Source organism: Lycium barbarum, chromosome 12 (genome assembly GCF_019175385.1).
Source record: "Lycium barbarum isolate Lr01 chromosome 12, ASM1917538v2, whole genome shotgun sequence".
Lineage (NCBI taxonomy): Eukaryota > Viridiplantae > Streptophyta > Magnoliopsida > Solanales > Solanaceae > Lycium > Lycium barbarum.
This window is the reverse complement of record NC_083348.1, coordinates 44204999-44220118: the sequence shown is the minus strand read 5'-3', so window position 1 is coordinate 44220118 and position 15120 is coordinate 44204999.

Below are 15120 nucleotides of genomic sequence, written 5' to 3'. Positions count from 1 at the left end.
AATGGATCGTAGAAGTTCCACAGAATGAAGCTACTGAAGGGTTGATTTCACGGTCAATTATACGGATCGTATAAAATTATACGGCCCGTATAATGTGCCGTCAAATTGACATAGAGAGGGATGGTCACGGGAGCAGTTTTATGGTCGATTATACGGACCGTATAAATTTATATGGACCGTATAATGGCGTCGGGAAAGATTTCAAGTTTTAAATAAGAGACCCAAGTTCATTTATTTCATTTCTATTTTCCATTCTCCACAACTCAAGACTTCTCTAGAAGCTTCCACACATTTCATATACAAGAATTCATGAAAAATTTATGATCAACTTTATCAAATCCACAAAACTAAGTGTGAGAAGCACATCAAAGTTCATCCAAGTCAAGAAATTTCAAGAAAGGTGAACTAGGGTTTTGATGCAAGAAGAGTAATACCACTCAAGACTTGTTCCTACACTATCTAAGGTAAGTTTTATGGTATTTGCATGTTATTTAGAGTATGGAGAAGTGGAGACACTTGGATTGTAGAAAGATATAGGAAATGGGTCATGAAAGTGTGAATAGTGACATTGTTGAGTAGTAGTTGGAATGAATCATGAAAATGGATATGTTAAGATTGTAAATAGGTTATGAATGACATGTAGAACATGGAATGAGTATTATATGTGAAAGAACACGATAGTGAACTATGGTCATGATTATGGATGAATTAAAGTGAAATTGTGAAATGGGGATAATGTGGATAAATGACGATTGTTGTCTACTATATTGTGAACGTTGTTATGAATGTTTGGGAGTTGATATAGAATATGAGAAAAGTTGTATAAACGAAGGAAATGCCATCCAACTTTCTCTAGCGTTAGTAAGTCCGTTCTTATAATTGTTAACTAATGTCGATACGAATTCTCTTGAAGGTAGAACGTGTGCATTAAAGGAGAACAAGCAAGCTATAGATTAGTTAAACGACAAAGGTATGTAAGGCTAATCCCTTCTTTCAAAGGCATGAATTCTTCAAGCTTTCCATGATCCTCCTCTATGATGGAGCTTATGAGTCCGTAAATATACCAAAACTACATACGAGTATGATAATGATGATGATGAGTAAAAGTATAGAGATTCTAAAGTTCATGATATGATGCTCCTATAACGTTAATGATGTCATCATTGTCAACACTCACCTTATAATCTATTTCTTTCAAGGTGAGGCAGAATACTCATAAATGTTCACAATATAATCGGGGGTTCACGACCTTACGTCACCCCGACATAGCCATAGTTGCCTTCAAAGTCAAATGTATGTTCCTAATGATAAATGTGAAATGATGCTAATTCATGATATGTCCATAAGATGATCAATAATGCTAGCTTGTAATATGCCCATGTTATGTATGAAAATGCCAAGCTATGATAAGATTATGATATGTTCATGAGATATGTGATAGTGATGGGTTATGATTGACTACATGACGATACAATTCCACCGTGCCTAAATGGCTGAGCATGTCACCGCTAATACGGGCTGCATATGATTCCCGTGCCTAAATGGCCGGGCATGTCACCGCAAAGGCGGGCTGCTATGTTTACACCGAGCCTAGAGGGTCGGGCATGATCACCACTAGTGGGCGGCATATGATGGTTACCCAGACGCGGGTTAACGATGAGGATTATGATATGATGATATACGTGATGTGATGACATATGTGCCATGATTATGTAAAATATGATATATGTACGAAATGTATTTGCCTATGAAACTTATGCAGGTTATATCCTTCTCTTATGGCTCATGATCCTTCTATTATATTTGTTTCATTCCTGTCTTACATACTCAGTACAATGTTCGTACTGACGTCCATTTTCTTTGGACGATGTGTTCATGCCCACAGGTAGACAGGGAGGCGAGCTTGATCCAGACTCGTAGGAGCTGATTGATAGCACTCCTATTTTCCGGAGGTGCTTGATTATTCTTTTTGTATACATTTGTATATGTTCGGCACGACGGGGTCCTGTCCCGTCCTTATGTCTAGTACTCCAGTAGAGGCTCGTAGATACGCAGTGTGGGTTATATGGTCTCACGAGGTTGCTACTATGTATATGTACACATTATTTTGATGGCCGAAGGGCCTAAGTATATAAAAGTACTTATGTTTTCTAAAGAAAGATGACTTTCTTATAATTTGGGTATAAAATTGATAAAGGAACGTTGAATGAGTATAATGAGTAATAGAACGAGCGGTGCTCGGTGGTTAGCCCCGGGTACCCGTCGCGGCCCCTAGGCGGGTCTTGACAAAAGTGGTATCAGAGCAGTTCAGTCCTAGGAAGTGTCTACGAGCCGTGTCTAGTAGAGTCTTATTTATGGTGTGTTGCGTGCCACATCAATAAACAGGAGGCTACAGGGCATTTAGGAAAAACAACCATCTTTCTTCTTAAGAGACCGTGCGATAGAGCTGTCTTATAAGATTTTCCCCTCCTAATAGTGTGTTATGATTTCAGAAATACCGCTAAAGGGAAAAGCTACCGCCGCCCAGAAGGGCAAGACTACGACAAAAAGGCGGGTAGAAAGAGAGTCGCCCATGAATGTAGAAGAGGGCGAGTCACATAATGAGGCCCTATCTAATACTTCCTCCAACCCGCCTAATGTGGAAGAACAAGGAGGAGCTCCAGCTCCAATTCCTCCACCGGTTGCTTCGGGTCAACAAGTGACCGAGGCCATACATCTATTGACACAGTTGATTGCCGCTCAGGCACAGCGGCAGAATGCAGGCCCAAGTGATCGGTCAGCTAGTACCCGAGCTCGTGACTTTATGAGTTTAATTCCTCCGGAGGTTTTCGGGTCGAAGCCGGATGAAGACCCGCAAGGTTTCATAGATGAGATGTTGAGGACATTGAAAATTATTCATGCCTCCAAGACTGAATCCGTGGAGTTGGCATCGTATAGACTCCGAGATGTGGCGGTATTGTGGTATAATAATTGGATAGCATCGAGACAAGAGAATGCGCCTCCACTCGTATGGCAAGAATTTGTAGATGCTTTTATCCGTCACTATTTGCAACCCGAGGTCCGCCGAGCTAGAGCGGATAGATTTCTAAATTTGAAGCAAGGAAATATGAGTGCCCGGGAGTATAGCATGAAATTTAATTCTTTGGATAGATATGCCCCGACTATGGTTGCCGACATGGGAGATCGAGTGCATAGATTTGTGAGTGGCTTGGGGCCACATCTGTTCAGAGATTGCTTGACGGCTTCATTGCAAGAATTGGGGCCATTTAGCATAATTCAATACCCAATTCATTCAATTCATCAGATACCCAACAACATAAATCACAACAAGTCTGACCCCACATCAATTTCATCCCAACAATCAATACCCAAACAGGTTCCACCCTTTACCTCAATTTGACCACATATGCGATGATTAACGAATACAACTTCGAATTAACGAAACCTATGATTATAAAGATAGGATTCTTACCTTCCTAAGCTTGTATGACATCTTTAATAACTTAAATTTCAGAATTCCACCATCATGGTCCAAAATTAGTGGGTTTTTAAGTGGTTTCTAGAATTTCTGCGTTGTTTCGCGGGCTTCTTGCAGTTCGTCTTAAAATGCTCGTAACTCCCTACTCCGATGTCGTATTGATGAACGGTTTGTTGCGTTGGAAACTAAACTCGACGAAATTCATTTTAGGCTCTTGAATAACCTCAAAACTCCTTGTATGCTAAAAGTTACACTCCCATCTTTTTTGACCAAAAGTTTCTCCCGAAATTTCACCAACTTCTTCCAAAGTCCCATTAACTTTCTTTTCTTCTATCCGCTTGATCCTGAAACCTTTTGAAACTTTCCATACATGATATTTATCATTAATTATACTTAATAAGGGTCATGTCCCCCGGTTCCAAGGTTGTCCTTCCCTGTTACGACTTACGAGATCATAATTCATCCTTTACTTCATTGTTACGTACTTTCCATGGCTTGTACCTTTCAAGACTTTATGGGACATCTTCGATATTCCATTAATATGGTGAAATATGTGGCATGCTCATGCTCCGAGAGGGCAGGGTATAACATTCTCCCCCCTTAAGAACATTCGTCCTCGAATGTTAACAGTCGAAGGGTTTCCTCACTTGCCGAGTCCATTTTCCTAGAATTCCAATATCATTCCACGGGGCAGAATCTATATTGGACTTAAGTGTGCATGTATACACCAACACTTCTCTTGAAGGCTTCCTCAGCCGATTATCTCTTAAATCTAGATCCTCCTTTCATTACTCCTTACATCCTACGTCTTCTCCTTTAGCTACTACCTTCCGACCAGCTATAACCACTGAGTCTACTTCGTTGTCGGGTGTGGATGGGCTCAAGTACCTTCGGCTGTCCTGAACCAACCTTTCTTTCTCTGTCCGCATAAACACCTCATTTGTCACTTTTGGCCTTCCTGGTTTGCTTGGATCTGTCATGCACATGGCATGTTGTGCGGTGTATACATATACTTCCATAAGCCCTTGAAAGTATGGGGTCCTCTCTCTTATTACGGTCCGTCGTACTATGGCATACTGTTGATAATGTCCGTATTTGCTTCGCATGTCCACAAACATAAGTTCTTGTCTTTATTGCCACCCAAGTTATCTTTGCGAGCAAGACCTTTACAGCTCGACATTTTGTCTTCCATATACTAACTCTTGTTTTCCTTTTCGTTGATTAACTACGGGGTACCGCTGTATACTTGAACCTGATGTCCTTCTTATCTTCGTCTTCTGAACTTGTATTTAGTTTCGGCCAATTCCTCTGTCTATCTTGTTGATAATCTACCTCCAAGAGTCCTTTTCTTCCTTTTCTGTACCCTTGCGTATAGATGGAAATAGTTGACGATCAATGGATTTACTCGGTTATCCTCAGAGTCTTCCCGGCCTTCTTTTGTCCTTATTTTTTTACATTTTAATCCTTCATTATTGCCTATTGTCATTGAGTTAGTGTGGTACGAGGTACTCTTTCCTTGGTTCATTTGCCTCCTGGCTGCCTTCGGAGTCCTCATGACTATCCTTAATTCTTGCAATAATGTTCTAAACTTCCATACCTTTACATCAATCTTGTGTATTTACTCGTAAAGTTTCTTGCCTCATCCTTAATCTAATATCTAACTTTGGGGGTGCCGATAACGCTCAGCCTGCTCTTGGTGACAAAGTTATGATATGCTCCTTGGATCTGGCTAATACTTGGGATATTCTGTTTCTGGTTCTTCCAGTCCTTTGGCTGCTGATAGCATCTACTTACTGTTGTTCTTGTTTTAAGGCCTATTCACTTTAATCATCCTTCGTGTGACACCTTCTTAATGGCCATAGGTTTTGTGCTTACCCCATTCCTTGCGGTTTTGGACTTGGACTTAGTGCCTGTCTTACTCTGATGTCTCAATCTTTGGTCATTTTGTCATTGCCCGCTTCCCCTTATCTGATCATTGTTCCTTACTATACTATTCCTCGAGTGAGCTTAATTCTTAGGCGATGGTGTTACTTAGGATTTGGGGGTGAATTCCATTGTTGTCCTAATGGTCCTACTGTCACTGCTCTTGACAACGATTAGTCGTACTCCCTTTTGTCTTATACCTTACTCATCCTTGCTTGTCTTGGAATTTGGTGATCCGTACAGTAGCTTATACCTGAGTCCATGGTCGTTTACCGAATCACATTGCAATCGCATCATACCTCGCTCCAGTATCTTCTGCTTATGATATTTCCGGATTGCGCCTCTACCTCTTAATTACGGGAGATACCTCTCCACCTTTTGACTAGGTCTAGGCCCTTTCCCGATATCCGTTCTACTTCCATTATCCATATTTCATCTCTTCCAGGTGGTTACCTTACCTTTATATTCTTCCTTTCCTATTCTTTTCTCTCCTCCCTTACAGGTGTACTTACCTTTCTTTACTAATCCATACTTGAATTCCACCAGCTAACCAAAACTACCTATGTGGCTTACCCTCGCATAGGGTGCTCATTACCTGCTGCACTTAGCTTGTCCCTTGCTCTCGTGGCGACTGACCGACATACCACTAATCAAGTCCCAGTCGATGGGTGGGATACATAGTAGCAAATAGGGGTATTACCTGAGCCGGCGCATCATTTTAAGGCCCTTCCAGTCTCATCCAACTATGCTGACCCTCTCTTTCAACCTATACCTTATTCATGTTTTGAGAACCCGTCCTTTACTTCTATCTCCTTCTCCAATCTTCTTTAGCAAAGAATAGAACTCGAGGAATGCCGAAGCCTTTGTCACATGTTTGAGTCTTTTCTTCATTCCTGACTAACTGGTTGGAGTTCTCAACCTTGTTTCGGAGAAGAATTTAGATTCCATTCGCATGTTACTTACTTGCCTTTGGCAATATTCGTATCTCTCACCGTGGCTGAAATATTTTAAGTCGCTTCAAAAGATTCTATAGAAAAACCAATAAGTCTTGAGTTACGCTCCTATTCGTATTACTACCCGTAATATAGTCCTTAACCAATATTTTCCAAGCATGTCATGGAATGCTTCCTTACACTTCGCCTCTCTGCTACCAACGTCGTATAACACCTTATGTTTGGAATAGCTTGAGCGGTTCGCTTGATCAACTTCGACCTTTAATACCTTTGTCCATAGTTTTTCCCCTGACACGATTAGGGTCTTGTCCTTAGAACTCCCCTCGTGTTTTCCTGGTGTGGCCTTTTTAGCTTTCTCCTCATTGTGACCTTAATTCTTGGGTTGGTGGTCTCTAATACACTTGTTATGGTCAGATCTATGGTTGAATGCTCCTATGGTTAAAGCGTCTTACCTTGTTGCTGATCCATGCTTGATTCCCTTCGCGATAATCCTGGTGCTGTCCCGCTATTTCCAAGATGATCGTTCGAAGGCTGGCACTTTCGCAGAGCGCAGTTGACCCAGAAGTCCTTCTACTTTGCCTTCTGACATCAACTCTCTCAACTCTATCCCTTCTCCGCTGTCTTACTCTCCTGCTCTGGGTTTTAGAGTGTTCCGTTGTCCAGTTATCTGCGTCCACTATCTTGTTTCCGTCTAGTCTTCCATACACTTTGCCCTTTTTTCCAGATTGTAGAACTCCATCCTTCTTCATGTTGGTCAATTCCCAGAATTCTCTGAGGCGGGTCTAAGGTGGTCAAGATCCTCGTATCCTTTCACTTCATTCATATACATTGTTTGGGCGTTTACTAAGACGAATGCATGCCTGCATATGATCTTCGCTTTACTTAACGCTTTGTACACTTAATTCGCCTTATTGATATGAATTTGTCATCTGGTTCCTCGTCTTCCCCCAATGCTTACTAATATTTCCCTACTACCTAGCAGAGTTGCAAATCCCAGAATCCTGAGTTCACTTTCCTGATTGGGTGAATCTTCTTGCATTTGTCTTCTTACGGCATTAGTCCTTACTCGCTTCACTCCTATAGCCAGTGTTTTTCCTTTGAGTCGTATGTCGTGGTAGCCTCTTGACTTCTAGTGTTGCCCTCGTACTATACTTAATCCTGCACTATGCTTCCTTATTACGGTTACACTTTCCAACCTGCTCAACCTTTCATTATTCGGGATTGCTTGTCCTTGATGCATTTCGGTCCTTTCTGCTTTTACCTCTCTATACTTTATTTTATGCTCATTTATCCTTGATTCTTATTCAGCTTATCTATTAACTCTTTCATCTCACGGTCTCTCCTATTCTTGCTCAATATACCCTCTGTGTCCTAGCCCCCAGTTGTCTTCATTCGTCTTTGCCTACTCAGGTCGTCCTGACTTTCCATTTGATTTACATGTTGTCTTGAGGTAGTTTCATGTCGTATCTTCCCACCGTCATCCTTACTTGCCTCAACTGGCGATTCATTTTGCTGATTTCTCGGCCTGAAGATAAATACTACATGTCCTTTGTATCGGTAGCTAAGTCCTTTTTCCCATTTGTCTGTTAAATTGGGGTCTGATTAGAACTATCGGCAAATTCTCTGATCATATATCATTAAGAAGAGGGTGAAATAGGATAACTAGCGACTAGGGCCCAATCCTTATTCACTTAATACCCGACATCACAGTTCTCGTCATACCGACCTTAATCCCCCTTTGCAGGAACCAACTTCTTCCATTTTTTTCCATATACCATACTATAGATAATCAAACTAACTTGTGCACACATACAACACACATGATATCAATAAAGGGGCTAATATACCTGTCAGCCGCCTACACGGGTCATGCACATGGGAGCTCTGGTCAGATACCTCTCGAATTAGAGCTCTCATAGCCTCCTCTTCTTCTCTCTCCCTCTCTGTCGGTCTATCCTCTTCCTCTTCCTCCGAAACATATCTCATCATATACACTGGGCCCCCCTGGTTCACAGATGCCTAAGACTGGGGCTATCGGGCTCAGCAATACTCACAGTTGTGGCCTGCCTCACATAATACTGAACCATTGGGGAAGCCGGACGTGGCGATCCCTAGAAGAGCTCTGGCTACCCCTATCCTCCCGAGTACTCCTCCTGTTCCTCTGGCATCTTCCCGAGCTCTATCGGGATCTTATAGGAACCCTCAGATAGGTCCTCCTCTATCGGAGTCGGATGCTCAGAAAGGTCTGGCTCTGGAATGATCTCAGAAGGGTTTGACTCCATGGATGTCGTAGCCTCAGAGGGAGCCTGCTCTGGAATAAACTCGGAGGGGTCTGACTCCATAGAAAAGCTAACACTCCGTCTCCCCTCATCTACTGCTCTCTGATCTGCAGGGACAGATGGTGCTGGTCCTGTATCCACCCTCGGGGCGGTCCTCTTACTCCTATTTGCTGAAACCGGACTCTCCTAGACATAGCTGCAGTATAAACGGGGGTCGAAATTGAAAGTGAATACCCTACGTATGGCTCTAACGCATGATCTAGATCAAGAAGAAGAGGAAACATTCCTAAATGCCTTGTATCCTCCTGTTTATAAGTATGGCGCGCTTCATACGGATAAACAGGACTCTACTAGACACGGCTTCTTAGACACCCCTAGGACTAACCAGCTTTGATACCACTTTGTCAAACACCTGCCGGGAGGCGTGACAAGGCACCCGACCCTTCGGCCGGAATGCCGACTGAGCTAACCTGAACTAGATAACATAATCATAATGGTCTTGGAGTAACTTAGCATAAAGCCTTAGCGGCACATGCATTCAGCAAAACCCAAACCGAACAGTAGACAACGTCACCTACATATACACATAATCACAGTACGCGTGCCGATGAGGCCGCCACTAAACAATATCATAAGTCAGTAGGCCCATTTAATAGAAAACAATTGTCACGACCAACACCAACACACTACACAAGGTCTATGAGTCTCTAAAAGTAGGAAACATCATCCTCATAAAAGGTCGGGACTACATGTCCACCGACGTATCCAAAATATATACAGTAACCATGCTGTCATAATCATATACCAAAACAGGCAAGTCCGGATGAATGGAACTTGCTGACCCGCTGACGATGTTCCTATCACGGTGCGCCTTCAATAAACCTATCTTGACCTGCAGCATGAGATGCAGGTCCTAAAATGGAATAGTCAGTACAGAAAATATGTATTGAGTATGTAAGGCAGGATGAAATACGGTAATGAAACAAGACATAACCATAAGATAAGAAAAATGAAGGACATAATCTGAAAGCAGCTAATATGCAATGCATGATAAAACCATTTTTCATATGCATTATAGTATGTGTGTGTATATATATATACCGTACCCGGTCCTAGTGGGACTCGGTAAATGAGCATCATCATCATCATATCCTCCCGCGTCCGGAAACTTCATATCATCATCATCATCATAACGTACCCGGCCCTTTTCGGGACTCGGTAAACATACCCAACTGATCAATGGTTGCACATCTACGTGCCTTACCCGACCGACTATAGCGCGGCTCGGTAAGTAAAATAGTGCAAATAGAGTATATATATAAATGCATGCAGAGTTCAAGAAATAGACATGGGCCTTTCGGAGTGACGTAAGGTCGTGACCTCCGAATTAGTTATGGAATGCATATCGAGGCCAAAAGGACAATCAATAATAGTTATGATATCAATAAACAAGCATAAGGATTATACGTGACATTTTGTGGAATTTAAGAAGGGTCAAGGAATGCGCACTAACGGACTTTTAGTCATAATCGATATGCTCTTTTAGAGAAAATCGTATAAAATATGCTTTTCCATATAATCGGTAAATCTCGTAAAACATGGATTTTACTCAAAATCTAGCTTTCTTATAAAAACGTATCCTTTCTTTGTAAAACTTCGGACGGTTCGAATGGAGGAGCATGCACGCTAAATAGCCCTAAAACCCGTGCCAAGGAAATGAGGACAGCTAAACCTTACATACCTGTCTCTGCTGCCTTGCTAATCCCGACTTGCTCCCTTATTCCGCCGCTCGTTCCTTCATCCCGAAGCCTATATCGACAAATACTTCCTTTAGTCAATTTCGTAGATTCAACTTATCCAAATCCTATCGTCTTGAAGAGTTCGATTTAAGGAAAATTCGGCAGCACTACCTCAATTTTTGCTATATCCCGGCATATGTCCGATAGCCGTAATGTCAATAACAACAACAAAAACCATCAACAACAACGACAACAACAATAACAACCAAACCCTGTTCTTAGAATCTAATAAAGGGCTCAACTCATAATTTCGGTAAAAAAAAACAGTAACCCATTTAGCATAATTCAATACCCAATTCATTCAATTCATCAGATACCTAACAACATAAATCATAACAAGTCTGACCCCACATCGATTTCATCCCAACAATCAATACCCAAACAGATAATTCCACCCTTTAACTCAATTTGACCACATATGCGATGATTAACGAATACAACTTCGAATTAACGAAACCTATGATTATAAAGATAGGATTCTTACCTCCCTAAGCTTGTATGACATCTTTAATAACTTAAATTTCAGAATTCCACCATCTCTCGCTTTGCTACTCCGATGTCGTATTGACGAACGGTTTGTTGCATTGGAAACTAGACTTGACGAACTTCATTTTAGGCTCTTGAATAACCTCAAAACTCCTTGTATGCTAAAAGTTACACTCCCATCTTGTTTGACCAAAATTTTCTTCCGAAATTTCACCAACTTCTTCCAAAGTCCCATTAACTTTCTTTTCTTCTATCTGCTTGATCCCGGAACCTTCTGAAACTTCCCATACATGATATTTATCATTAATTATACTTGATAAGGGTTATGTCTCCAGATTCTAAGGTTGCCTTTCCCTGTTACGACTCACGAGATCATAATTCATCCTTTACTTCATTGTTACATACTTCCCATGGCTTGTACCTTTCTAGACTTCACGGGACGTCTCCGATATTCCATTATTATGGTGAAATACATGGTGTGCTCATGCTCCGAGAGGGCGGGGGTGTAACAATGCTGCACAGCAAACTCAGTTTACGGCCGCATAGTGGTCTACAAACTCCAGTTTCCGCGAAAACACGTTCTTTTCGATTCGTTTGACCTCCAATCCTTATGGAACCTTCTTGGCTCTTGTATAAAGCTTCATTATCCATATAAGGGGCCCTATAGATCCCCCTCAAGGTAATGCTAAGAAATGTATAACTCAAATAACATGAAATACTCCTAAATCATCACTCAAGTTTCTAATCCCTCAACTAACTCGCTTCCACCGATTCATTTGACTCCGAAACCTTAAGGTACACACATAAAATTATCAAATACCCTTCTTAACCTTATAAAGTCTTCATTTCCACTTTAGTCTTGCATTATTTTACTCATAATGTAAACGACACGAAATTTCCAATGTGTAACACAATTGGGGATCTATACTTTCGCCCATATAGAGCTTCATACGGAGCCATCTAAATACTAGAATGATAACTATTGTTATAAGCGAAATCAATAAGCGGCATGTGATCATACCAATTACCTCCAAAATCTAACACACATGACTGTAGCATATCCTCAAGAGTCTGAATGGTACGCTCAACATGTCCATCTGTCTGGGGATGAAATGTTGTACTAAGACTCACCTGAGTTCCCAAACCATTTTAAAAAGGCTTCCAGAAATTAGCTGTAAACTGTGCACCCCTGTCGGAGATGATGGATACTGGAACACCATGGAGTCGTACTATCTCCTTCATATAAAGCTTTGCATAATCTTCAGCTAAGTACGTAGTTCACACAGGTAGAAAATGAGCTGATTTCTTAAGTCTATCCACAATTGCCCCATATGGAATCATACTTATGCTGGGAATGAGGCAGCCTGTAATGAAATCTATATTAATTACGTCCCATTTCCAAGTTGGGATTTCCATAGTTTTCAATAATCCACCGGGCTTCTAATGCTAAATCTTTACCTGCTGACATTAGGACATTGAACTACGAACTCTGCTATGTCTTTCTTCATTCCATTCCACCAATATATGGACTTAATGTCATGATACATTTTTGTCGCTCCCGGATGAACAGAATAATGGGAACAATGGGCATCCCCCAAAATCTGGTGACGTAATCCTGCAACGTCAGTAACACATAATCTGCCTCGATATCTGAGAACTCCATTTCTAGAAATCTCAAATGATGACTTTTTATTCTGAGGGAATGTATCTCTATTATGAACTAATATGGGATCCTCATACTGACGTTCTTTCACCCCATCAACTAATGATAAAATGATTGATTCTGAATAGTAACTCCCGTGTTACCCGAGTCCATTAATCGAACTCCTAGACTAGTTAGCTGTTGGCTGAGCATCACATAAGCTAACTCCCTCTTCTTTGGCTGAGCATCACATAAGCTACCCATGGATCTACGGCTAAGAGCATCGCCTATGACGTTCGCCTTCCCCGGATGAAACAAGATGCTAACATCATAATCTTTTAGAAGCTCTAACTATCGCCTTTGTCGCAAGTTCAAATCCTTCTGCTTGAAAATATACTGGAGGCTCTTATGGTCTATATAAATGTCTACCTGAACGCCATACAAGTAATGTCTCCACATCTTCAATGCATGAATTACCGCAGCCAACTCTAGGTCGTGGGTTGGATAGTTCTGCTCAAGTTTCCGCAACTGCCTTGAAGCATAAGCAATAAGGTTACTGTGCTGCATCAATACACAAACTAGCCTAGCACCAGAGGCATCACAATAAAAAACATAGCCTTCCGATCATTCTGGAAGTGTCAAAACCGGGGCCGAAGTCAATATATTCTTCAACTCCTTAAAACTGCACTCACAAGCATCCGTCCATTCAAATTTAGCTGATTTATGAGTCAGCTTCATCAATGGTGCAGAAATAGAAGAAAAACCTTCTACAAATCTTATGTAATAAGCTGCTAAATCCAAAAAACTACGAACCTCCGTAGGTGTTGTTGGTGTCGGCCAAGTCTTCACAGCTTCAATCTTCTGGGTATAAACCTGGATACTATCAGCTGAAATAATGTGCCCCAGAAAAGTCACAGAATTCAACCTGAACTCACGTTTTGAGAACTTTGCATATAGCTCCCGAGCCTAAAGAACTATAAGAACAACACGTATATGATCTGCATGTTCTGCCTCAGATCGAGAATATACCAGGATATCATCGATAAACACAATCACAAACAAATCTAGGAAAGGCCTGAACACATTATTCATCAAATCCATGAACACTACCGGTGCATTAGTCAATCTAAACGACATTACCCGAAACTCGAAATGACCATATCTAGTTCTAAAGGTTGTCTTCGGAATGTCCTCCTCCCTGACTCTTACCTGGTGGTACCCCAATCTCAAATCTATCTTTGAGAACTATTTAGCACCCGACAACTAATCAAATAGATCATCAATCCATGGGAGCAGCGGATATTTGTTCTTTATTTTCACCTTATTCAGCTGCCTGAAATCAATACACATTCACAAGGAACCATCTTTCTTTCTTATAAACAACACAGGTGCTCCCCACGGTGATGAACTAGGCCTGATAAAGCCTTTTTCTAGCAAATCTTTCAATTGCTTCTTCAACTCTTTCAATTCTTCATGAGCCATTCTATAAGGAGGAATAGATATGCGCTTAGTATTCTGTAGTACATCAATAGCGAAATCAATCTCCCGTTCTGGTGGGAGACCTGAAAGCTCGTCCAGGAACACATATGGAAACTCACTAACTACTGGAACAGATTGAAGCGTTGGCAACTTTGCTTCTGTTTCTTGGACTCGGACTAGATGATAAATACAACCTTTAGAAATCATCTTCCTTGCCTTGAGATAAGAAATAAATCTATCTCTCGGAGACGCTGTATTACTCTTCCACTTTAAAACTAGTTCTCCCAGAAACTGGAAACGAGCTATTTTGGTTTTGCAATCAACATTAGCATAACAAGAGGTCAACCAATCCATACCCATAATAACATCAAAATCTACTATATTCAGCTCAATCAAATTAGCCATGGTATGGCAGTCACAAACTACAACCACACAATTTCTATATACCCGACTAGATATCCCTGGGTCACCAACGTGTGTAGACATTTCGAAAGGTTTAATTGACTCAGGTTTCACCCTAAATCGACCAGCAACATAAGGAGTAACGTATGACAATGTATAACCTAGATCAATCAATACATATACGTCATGAGAAGATACTAATAATATACCTATGACAACATCGGGGGGGGGGGGGGGGGATCTCAAGATCTTGTCGTCCAGCCAGTGCATAAATACGGTGCTGAGGGCTACTCGAACTGGATGCTCCTCCTCTACCTCTACCACAGCCTGCTGGTATCTGTGAACTTTGCCCCGGAGGGTGTACTGATGATGAAGAACCATCTGCTGATCCTGTGGCCTGGACCCTACCTCCACCACCTATCGATGGATAGTCACGCATAATATGACCTGAATGACTGTAGGCATAACAAACATCTGAACCTAATCGGCACTGTCCCCAATGTAATTTACCACAATAAGTACATTGTGGTAAGAGTGGTCTCATCTGGCCTGAATCACCCCTATACTGAGAACTCGAAGCTTTGAAAGTCTGACTTGGTCCGAAGTGAATCGGTCGATCAAATCTCTGACCCACAAATTGTAGAGGTGCAATAGCCGCTGAATGGCCTAAGTGCCTAGA